General features: G+C 38.9%; 1 pseudogene; it reads left to right on the forward strand.

Annotated features, from left to right (window-relative positions):
• The window catches only part of LOC122335242, a 53,336-nt pseudogene extending 43,081 nt beyond the window's left edge, over positions 1-10,255 (forward strand).
• Positions 10,256-10,867: the final 612 nt, after the last annotated feature.

Genomic DNA, 10,867 nt, shown 5'->3' on the forward strand with positions numbered 1-10,867 from the left:
TAATTAAAACGCTTGCATATAATATGTTTTGTCGTGTTTACTTACCTCGGAAAATCAATTTAATGTACATTCATTGGTCAGCTGGGAAACACAAATTCTAGAGAGCATTACGGTACATTTATATTATGTGGTAATTATAGGTGTTCATAGGTGTCGGTGTTCATCTTTTTTTGGGCGGGGGACAACTTTTAACGCATCATGTTAAAGAGAAGTGTAAAGAGAAAGACGATTTAGCTGGAATTAACAGCAGCGGATCTTTTTCTATCTGAAAAGCCTCAGAAGAGCAAGTGGAAGCGAAGGGATGCACGCGGCGCTTCCTCGTAGATGTCGTATCTAAGCAACAGCCGCAGAAAAAGCCTCGATTCTTGTCGACGTCTCTCCGTCAGCCACCGAGTGTAGGCGATGCGGAGAGTCAAATTAATGGCCACTATCACTGCCAGACCTTGGGATTGAGTTTTTCTGTGTTTCTTAAAAGATTTGAGTGATGTTTTCCGCGCATTCGGATTTGGGAAAAAACTGTGAGCTCTGTTTAAGTTGCTACCTGATGTGAAAAAGACCGAAAGAGACACGTCTCCACCTTTTGGTCGATAACAGAAATGCAACCCGCCCGTTTCATTTTTTTTGAACAGTTGCTCAGTTGCTGTCTGAGAATGATTTAGGAGTAATGCTAATGTACTTGAAAACGTGCTTAAACGGCGCCGCTTTCTGTACCCATATGTTCCTCGAAACCCGTTTTATACGTGATTGCCGTTTAAACATCGACAGTTGTGTGTAATCGCCGTAATAATTATGCTTAGAACATTAGCTATTATTAATGTTCTTCGAACATTAGCTATCTCAAACTTGATCGCACTTTATCTTAAGGTCCAATTCTCGCTATTAACAAACGAACTATGACTTTTGCCTCTGTAAACTTGCTCCAGTTTGGTCCTCATTAATAGTTAGGCAATCGTTAAGTTTAGGCATCGCAATTGTACTGAAGTGTTGATGTTTTCTCTTGTTTCTGTTTCGGTTCGAAGATTTTTATTCGATTTCTTTCTCTTTAATAAAGTGGGCGAGGCCCGAAACCTGATTCCCATGGACCCCAATGGCCTGTCAGACCCGTATGTGAAGCTCAAACTCATCCCGGACCCCAAGAACGAGACCAAACAGAAGACCCGCACTATCCGCTCCTCGCTCAACCCCACCTGGAACGAGTCCTTCATCTTGTGAGTCTTGTCAGTTGCGAACCCGCCTTTCCGACGGCGTTGTAGAAGTGTTTTCTCACGTGTGTGTTTGTGTGCAGCAAGTTAAAGCCTTCGGATAAGGAGCGTCGCCTGTCTGTGGAGGTGTGGGATTGGGACAGAACCACCCGTAATGACTTCATGGGCTCTATGTCCTTTGGTGTGTCGGAGCTGATCAAAGCTCCTATAAGTGGCTGGTGAGTCAAACGCACTGACACAACAAACTGTAAAAAAAGTTACAGCGGTTGTTGCAATGTTTTACGTTACTTGCGTGTTGCTTTTTCTCGTCTGGGTTGGGCTTGCTTGTTTGTTTTTATATATGTCGAATATTAAAGCCAGAAATGAATAACCCTCCGGCTGTAAATTTGGTTGCGTTTTAGAATAGCTAACATTTATTAACTATTAACTACGACTTTTTCCTCAATACCGTTAGAATTTGCTGCTTATTAATAGTTAGTAAGGTAGTTATTAAGTTTAGGATTGGGGATGTAGAATAAGGCATTAATATGTGCTTATTTAGTACTAATATATGGCTAATATTCTAGTAATATGCATGTTAATAAGCGACTGATAGGTGTAACTGTAAAATAAACTGTTACCGTAAATGTAAAAAAAAATGTGCTTAATAGTATTAGCATGCAAAGACATATATTAATAAAACAGGATTAAATATATATATATAAAAATAGTTATTTTACAGATTATTATAGGTTTGTGTCGTATTCTGAATTTGATTTTCACAGTTTTTAGCCATATTGAAGAATGCTGAATATGAGATGAGTACATGCATATTTACATTTAGTCTAGAAGTACAGTAACCATTATGTTTATGTGTTTCCTAACCTAAATTGTTACCAAGATCTTTAAACAAAATAAAAAAAATGTTGTACAGGCTTTATTTTCGAGGTCCAATTTTCACTCTCTAATTTTAGGTATGGGGTTGGAATTAACGGAAACAATTTGGTAACGCAGAATAAGACATATATATGAGATATATAAGTACTAATAAACAGCCAATGTCATAGCTAACAAGCAACTGCTTAATAGTTATAATTGGTCCCTATTATTTAGGTTTACTCTCAGCGTGTAGTTTCGACAGTATATCTTATAAAATTACAGAACGATCCATGGACAAAAGAGTGTGATTTAATTTTAATATCTCTGGTCCTCTGAGAGGCCCTCCGCTTCAAATGAGTGTATGTGAGAGAAAGTTCCCAGGAACCCAGAGACCAGATCTGCTATCTCAGCTTTAATATATCGTATTTATGACAGCCATTGGAAAGCCTGGATTGTATCAATACACTGTTTAATGTTTCACCTTTGCCTGATATTCTCTTGTTTGGCAGGTATAAGATGTTAAACCAGGAGGAGGTGAGTACTACAATGTGCCCATCCCAGAGGAGAAACGACATCAACCTGGAGCTGAGGCAGAAGTTCGAGGTGAGAGTGCGTGTTTATCTCTCCAAGCGCGTTAGTTCGCGACTCGCTGTCGTTCAGAGGGCGCCGAAGAGTCCGCAGCGGCTGTTCGTTCTCAAGTCAAGTCAACGTTGAAATAACGGCGGCGCTGAATCGTAGGACGCGATAATACAGATTAGACTACTAGATCGTGACTCTCGAAGACCAAAAGCCACGGTCAGGATCGCCATGGCAACCGTTTCCATGGCGAGATCTCGCGGTTGGTGGGATGCCGAGGGATGCCAGGGACACGATGGGCGCTGAGATCCCTTTGTCAAGTGTTTGTTTATGCGATGACTGTTCGGCTTCACGATTCTATTATGTGTCTCTCTCTCTTTGGAAACCCCTGTTTTGTTTTTTTCCACATCGAACGGTCTTTTCGCTGTTTTCCTTCTTCTGTGGTATCGTGGAAACCAGGCCTGGCGCACGAAGGTCATGGTTGTTTTGACAGAGTTTAGGAATCACGATTCTCAGATGAATAAGCGGTTTGAACTACTTTGAAAGACTAAACTTTACAGAACGGGGACTAGGTATTGCGCCATTAGGACGCACCGCTGGATCGCCTTGTAACATTTTTATCGACTAGGTTCATTTCAAACGCTCTCCTAGCACCTGCGAGCAGAAATAATGACGAGTAAGACTAGACAGCTAGGTCGAATGCTTTCCGTCTGCCAAGCTTCTTGCCAATGCTTGTGTCTGACAGCGAGTGATTTGTCCCTGACTGATCCTCTCCTTGTTCTGTGACGTTTGTTTCCTGCCTCTCTGTGTCTACAGCAGACGTCTGAAGAGAAAAGACTTGCTGTGTCTCCACAGTCCCTGTGTGTCCCGTATGCAGATAGCAGACTAACATTGCAGTTTTTTCCCTCTTATAGGCCTGTCAGTTCAATATCCACCTGCTGAAGGTAGCCTCCTCTCTCTGCCCTGCTCGCCTCTCGTCTGTCTCTGTCTGTTCATCTCAGATTATTATAATTCACTCCCTCTGATTATTTGTGCGGCTCAGGCTGCTACAAAAAAATCAGATTTACTAACAAAGATGCAATCCGACCTCTCACGGGTTTCCGTTCACTTCCGCTACGCAATTCACGCGCACTTTCTTGTTCTCTTTCTTTATCGCTCCAATGAACATCCCGTGACATCTGACCTCTGATCGGCGGAAAAAGGTCACACAGCTGTTGCCATCTGAGCATAAAAATAAGATAGTTTGATTGATATTATTTCTGTATTTCAAATGAAATATATATACAGCTATATATACAGATATATATAGGCACAATACATGCCAATGCGAAATTAATTTTGTGTTTTGCAAGTTATCACATTAACATTTATTCGCTTTATTTTGTCTTATTACATGTTTATTCTAGTTCTCCCGCCACAAGCACTGCAGTTGTTAGTAAATAGCACAGCAGAGCACAGAAGCTAAAGGACAGGCAATGATCTTTTGGCTGTTTGTGATCTGCGTCAGCCTTCTATAAATCATAGAAGGTTCCCTCACACTCTTGACTCTGAGCATGCTTCATGTGCATCCTGAACGAATGACCGAACTAGATCGCATCTTTTGTCTAGCTCCACAGAAAGATTCTGTTCTAGTCACAGAATGAAAAAGTGTATTAACGCCGTTTTTGTTTCACTGCGCCGTTGATGGTCTCAGAGTGCACTAGTGTTTGGGTTTGCATGTAGATGTGAAGCTCACATACATGAGATCTCCAATAGGGGGCAGCACTTGTTAACTTTAGATGCGTCTGCTGTTTGCTATTTCTCAAAGAGAAACCTGCTAATGAAATGCTTGTTCAACCTTTAAATGTGTGCGTGTGAGAATAGATGGATAACAATGTATCATTGGGCCACTGTGTAGAGTATTTTCTGTATATAATTAGGAAGTGTACATATATTTTACACTGTGTTTAACTTGTGTATACTTAACTTAAAATCTATGAATTAGGTTCTATTACATTGTAATTGCAGTTCAATTAACATGTAATTACATCATGTAATTTAAAATGACCGTTTTAATTTGTACCCCAGTCTAGATAGCATTATGTCCTATCATATTAATATAAATCATGATAGCTGCTTGGGTGGCTAAATGGTAACTCTCCTTCTTTTAAATGTTTTTACACAGGTTTCTGACTTTTTGGATCTAAAACCGTTCCTTGAGGAACACCAGTGCTAAACGTAACTACTTACTGAGTATCGCAGGCTGTAAAAGTGTTAAATTAAAAGCGTTATTCTAACGGTGTTAACCTGAAGCCTCTAAATGACTTTAAAGACAAATAACTGCGTCATCAGCCCCAAGACTGCAGTTTATCCTCAAGCAGCACTACTTAATATAATTTAAAACAACTTCTCAAGAACCTTAATTCTTGAGACCCTTAAACTGCGTTTTACTTCAGATGACAAATACACTATTGTTTTGTCAGTAATGTAATTTTTGTGTAATCTATGAAAAAAAAAAACTTGGGTCTTTGTACACTGTTTGTGATAATACACTAGTTTTATTTGGTTTCCAGCAAATGAGACATTTTTTTTATTATTTGATCTTCTAACCACTTCTGTGTTTAAGAAGTCTACAAGAAAGCTCTCTGTGTTTAATAACTGAGCACCGTTAATCTAAAATCAACCACACGATGGCTCCCTTCTTACAGTAGGTTTATCATCCGAAACGTTTAACAGATGCTTTCAATTCAGTGTGGTTTATGAGGTTTATACAGCACAAAAGATTGATACTAAAGGGGCAGTAACATTATTAGCTAAAACAAATTGTTGAGAAGAGCTTCTGTGTGTTGGTACCTTAAATGTGACGTAGTAGCTGCTAGCTTGTCCATTCGTATTCACCATATCAGCGCACTTAGAGTAACATAACTGATCATTGAAAAATTAGGCATGACAGCACTGATTTACTTAATAATGCTGCTGAAAGTCACGTCATTTTGTAATATCTAACCATGTAAGTCTGCACACCTGCCTAAAACACATTAGTTATTTCTAGATGACATTAGGATGGCACTACTTTAATAATTCTGGGAAATCATTAACAGTGTGACAGGATTTAAAACAGCCTCCTCAAATTAAATTAACACGTGAAACCTTTGATAATTCTTTGACATTTCTACATCACGATGTCTGTGCAGTCAGAGGACACACAGTGATGGTGTTCCTCTTATCTCAGAGACACTAACTGGCTCTTATGTTAAATGGAGGTCTTTTCCATTACAAAAATGTTATATTTTAATAAGATTTTAAACATTCTATGACATATTATGTTGTAGCGCTAATATGCTTTTTTTGTGCCAGATCACTTTAGAAGTGTTAAAACACCATCAGAATTTTAACAGGATTGACAGCATGATTTTATAGATATGGAGCATAGGGCATTTATTAGAAGGGAAAATAATATTGCTGTTTTTTTATATCAAATTTGTTAGCTATTGTTTATGGTACAAAATCATGGTAATCAATCAATCTAGGTGTTCTGGTCTCTGATGAACATAATCTCTGGGTGCTGATCTACCATCTAGTCTGGATACAAACTGTGAAAACAGATTGAGAAAGAGACAGGACTAATATTAGCGTAGATGCCATTCTTTTTACGATGTCACAAGTACATCGTATTTTAGGAGTTAGTGTTCCCGGTTCCAGCAAATCTAAGTAATGCAGCCTAAAAATCCTTTAACGGATTTGAATAATAAAAAGTGTGTTGGTGTGTTATGTGTAGGCTAAGTTAAAAAGATGTGTCTTTAATCTAGATTTAAACTGGCAGAGTGTGTCTGCTTCCCGAACAGAGTTAGGGAGATTGTTCCAGAGTTTAGGTGCTAGATAGGAAAATGATTTACAGACGCTAGAAACATGGTTTTCGAAGCGAAAGATTGCTGTCAAACAGCACACCTAGGTTCCTAACTGATGATGAAGAATTAACAGAGCAGCCATCAAGTGTTAGACTGTGTTCTAGATTATTATGTGGGTGTTGTTTTAGGTCCAATTATTAGCACCTCCGCATTAAGAAGTTACTCATCATCCAGTTTTTTATATCGACTATGCATTCTGTTAGATTCTCAATTTGGTGTGTATCACCAGGCTGCGCTGAAATATAGAGCTGAGTATCATCAGCATAGCAGTGAAAGCTAACACCATGTCTCCTGATGATATCTCCCAGAGGTAACATGTATAGGTTGAAAAGTAACGGTCCTAGCACTGAGCCTTGAGGAACTCCATATTTCACTTGTGAGCGATATATGATTCCTCCTCATTTAGTTCTACAAACTGATAGCGGTCAGATAGATATGATTTAAACCATGCTTAAACCAAGGCGAATACTAACAAAGCTAGTATTTTTGTATTGTTTTTACATATTTTTTTATGCATTATCTTTTATTATTATTATTATCAAAATGGGTATATTTGAAAAAAAAGTTTAAAAATTTCTAAAATATTTGTTTAAATATAAGAAAATCAAATAGGGACCAATTATAACTATTAACTAGTTACTTATTAGAATATTAACATGTTGGCTGTTTATTTGTACTTAAATACTTATAAGCACATATTCTACATCCTACGCAATACCTAAACTTAATAAATACCTAACTAACTATTAAAAAACAGCAATTTAGTTGTTTATAAAGTGTTTTATGCTAATAGCGAAAATAAAACTTAAAATAAAGTGTAACCAGAATACCTACAATAACAGAAAAATTGGCAGCTGTTAATTGTTATTCATTTTCTACACGTATGGTATATTAATAAGGGACACAAAAAGCACGCATTTTGTAGAATGAGCATCGTACATTGTGCATTGACAATAGTGGGGTGTAGTCTATCAGAACTGACCACGGTGGTTATGGGAAAAATAGAGAGTGCATTAGTGCCCTAAATACTGTTGATGGGTTTTTACACCAAAACAACAGGGTAGAATAGAGTGCTATAGTAGAATACAAGTGAGAATGCAGTATACAGCGAGAGTGTGTGAAAGATGTCGGAGGTGTAATGGCGGCATTTGAAGGAAGGTGATAGCCCCTCATTATCACTGTGAACCGGTGAACCATGAAGAGCCTCACTGAGTTCCACTGGGTATGAAGGCCACAAACAGAGCAACATCATGCTCCACTATTAATAGTGCTATACTTCATTCTTCCAGTTAACAGACCTTCTCTAACATCTGACAATCGGTGCAGGAGGCTTGCAATTTCTTGTCCAGATAAAAACGCCTTAAAAAATATGTACATTAATTTTGAGGTATATTTGTGAAGTACACAGTGTGAGTAGACTTTACACAATTTGGAAGATGGCTTTCATGTCAACCATGAGGGTTTTTTTTGAGTTGACTATTAAGTGCCCCTATTAGGAGTAATGAAAGGTCATTTTTTGGGGTTTCGGGAGTCTCCAACAATAGGTTGACATGTATGCAAGATCAAAAAACACTTTTATTGTCTCATATTTTTACCTTACTTGCTTAACAACTCCCAAACGATTAGTTTAACAATGAATTTTTACATACCTCCCTTTGCATGACGCTAATCTGAGGTAATTGGTGTGATTGGTCTAATTTTCATTTTACTGTGCCAGAATGTCTGAGAAAGCAGTGTTTGTGAGCACAGTGCTGCTTTGTGTACAGCGTTACCAGGAAAAACTCATTTTTTCTGCTCCAAAAATGTCACCTAGTGGCGAAGAATGAATGTGCACTTTCATATAGACAAACACGAAAAGACCAACAAGTGCTAATGTTTCACCTTAGCGTCAACACTTTCAGATTTAAAAGTTTACAGGATGTTTTCATACATTTTTTGACACCTCCTGTCCTTTAAAAAAAATAGGTTTGGTTGCAGTTTAGTTTGGGGACCAATTCTCACTATTAACTATTTATTAACTTATTTTAAACTCAGTAAACTCCTATTTAGCTGCTTATTAATAGTTAGTAAGGTAGTTGTTATGTTTATGCATGGAGTAGGATTAAAGGGATCTAAAATGTCTTCATGTAAAATAAGTCAATAATATGTGCTTCAAACAGCCAATATGCCCTTAATTTGCATGCTGAGAACTGCTCCCTAAACTAATATGGCGTTACCATATGTTTTTATTCCTCCTTTACATTCCTGCGCCACACCATCGAGCAAAATTCTGTTGATTTATTGTGTAAAGCCTGAACAGGCCGTGTGGTGCGATATAATGAAAGTGTGTGACTCACATGTCGCGATTCTGTTGGACACCACAGCATTGCCGCTGCAACTGACAGTGACTCGGTGACCTTCAGCGACTGTGAATGGACTTTAAATTAACTCCAGACATTAAAGCCAGGCTCACTCTTAAGTCGCCTGATATACTTTACAGTATACAAGATAGACTTTGAAAAGGGTGTGAGGGCTAATTGTAAGGTTGAGCCTGGAGGTTGTGTCGTTCAGTTTTGTCCTGAAGATCTCCACAGCATCTTTGCATCTCTCACTAGCAGCTGCGGAGGTCTCTCAAGCCTAGCGCACATTTTTCTGCATGTCCTGTAATTTTCACACAGGCCTGACCATGTTTACAGCACGTTTCTAAGAAGTAGAGCACGCAACTGATTTTTAATGCTGTGGCTCATGTGTGTGTTGGTGTATGGGTTATTGATCACTCTCCGTCACTCTTGTAGAAAGCCAAGCTCGGCCCTGGAAAGAAAGTCATCACTCCCACTGATCACCGGCGCTTCAGTTTACCATCCGGGAACATGAACAGAGTTCAACTCAATGACTTCCATTTTCTGGCTCTTCTGGGCAAAGGCAGTTTTGGGAAGGTCAGTCACTGTCGGGCCTCAAACAAATGCTTGGTAAGATAAATCTACTAGATCTTCCTCAGAACTATTTTGTTTGTCAGTGGAGTAAATAAACCACACTTGACTCTAAATCCCACCATCTAAAATTGTGCAAAGCAAAAAAGACCGAAGAGTAATACTATAGGTTTTTAGATGCATATTGGAGTGATTCAATTATATGCCAAGCAAGAGAAAAAGTGACAGCACCTTAAGAAGGCATATGTCAAATAACTAAATGACCCACACCATGAGTTTCCACTCAGTGTGCGTTTGTTTTCAACTTAGGTAATGTTGGCAGAGATGAAGTCCACTGAGGGCTGTATGCCATAAAAATCCTGAAAAAGGACGTGGTGATCCAGGACGATGATGTGGAGTGCACAATGGTGGAGAAGAGAGTACTGGCCCAGAGAGATAAGCCACCTTTCCTTACCCAGCTGCACTCCTGCTTCCAGACTGTGGTGAGAAATGCATCTCTTTATGTCTGTTGTTTTTGGGGTGGGGGCATTTCTGTGGCCATGGAAAGTGGAAGGCTAGAGGCAGTAAACCTTTTAGAGCGCCAGAGTTTCAATTAAGAACTTTCTCAAAATGACTTCACAACTAATTTAACATGCTGCAGTATTCGACAACTGATATTTGGAAATGCTCTGAGACAAATCTACTCGATTTCAGAGCTGTTTGCAGTGAATTGTTATAATTTCAGTTTGTTTCTCACAAAAAGCAATCATATATGACGATGGACCACAAAACCGTAAGTCATAAGAGTAATTTTTTTTTCTGAAAGCTGGATTAATTAGCTTTCCACTCATATATGGTTTGCCAGGACAGGACAATATTTTGATACTATTTGAAAATCTGGAATTTGAGAGTGCAAAAAAATAACAATTAAATATTGAGAAAAGTGTGCAAATGAAGATCTTCGCAGTTCCATTTAGAAATTCTCATTTGTCTGTTTCTTAGAAAACAGCACACAAACAACTGACGTACATAATAGTTCAGGGTTTTGTAAGTTCAAGACAGGGAAGCTCCTCCAGGAGTCACAGCGGGGGCGCTCTCAGTATGGGCATCCTGCTGATGAATAATGCAACAGATCCCAGCATGCCCTCTCTAAATATTCATGAGCTGCACGCAGACAACAAACCAGCCATCATGTCCAGTCGCATTTCTCTCCAAACACCAGAACTCCCCCTGGGATGGTCACGATGCTTCTTCAACATAACTGGTGTCAGAGTAAGCCGACGCAGCCCTGTTGAAAAGGTCTTCAGAGCTGTTTACCAGCGTATGTTGCGTTTTGGGGCTGTGGTGGAGTCTTACCAGAAGATTATAAAAATATCTTGGTGTAAATAAAGGAGATTTTGCACCTAAACTGTAGAAAATCAATTTATGAGCTAGCTGTCCGTCGTTGCTGTTGAGC

The sequence above is a fragment of the Puntigrus tetrazona genome, chromosome 3, assembly GCF_018831695.1.
Source record: "Puntigrus tetrazona isolate hp1 chromosome 3, ASM1883169v1, whole genome shotgun sequence".
NCBI lineage: Eukaryota > Metazoa > Chordata > Actinopteri > Cypriniformes > Cyprinidae > Puntigrus > Puntigrus tetrazona.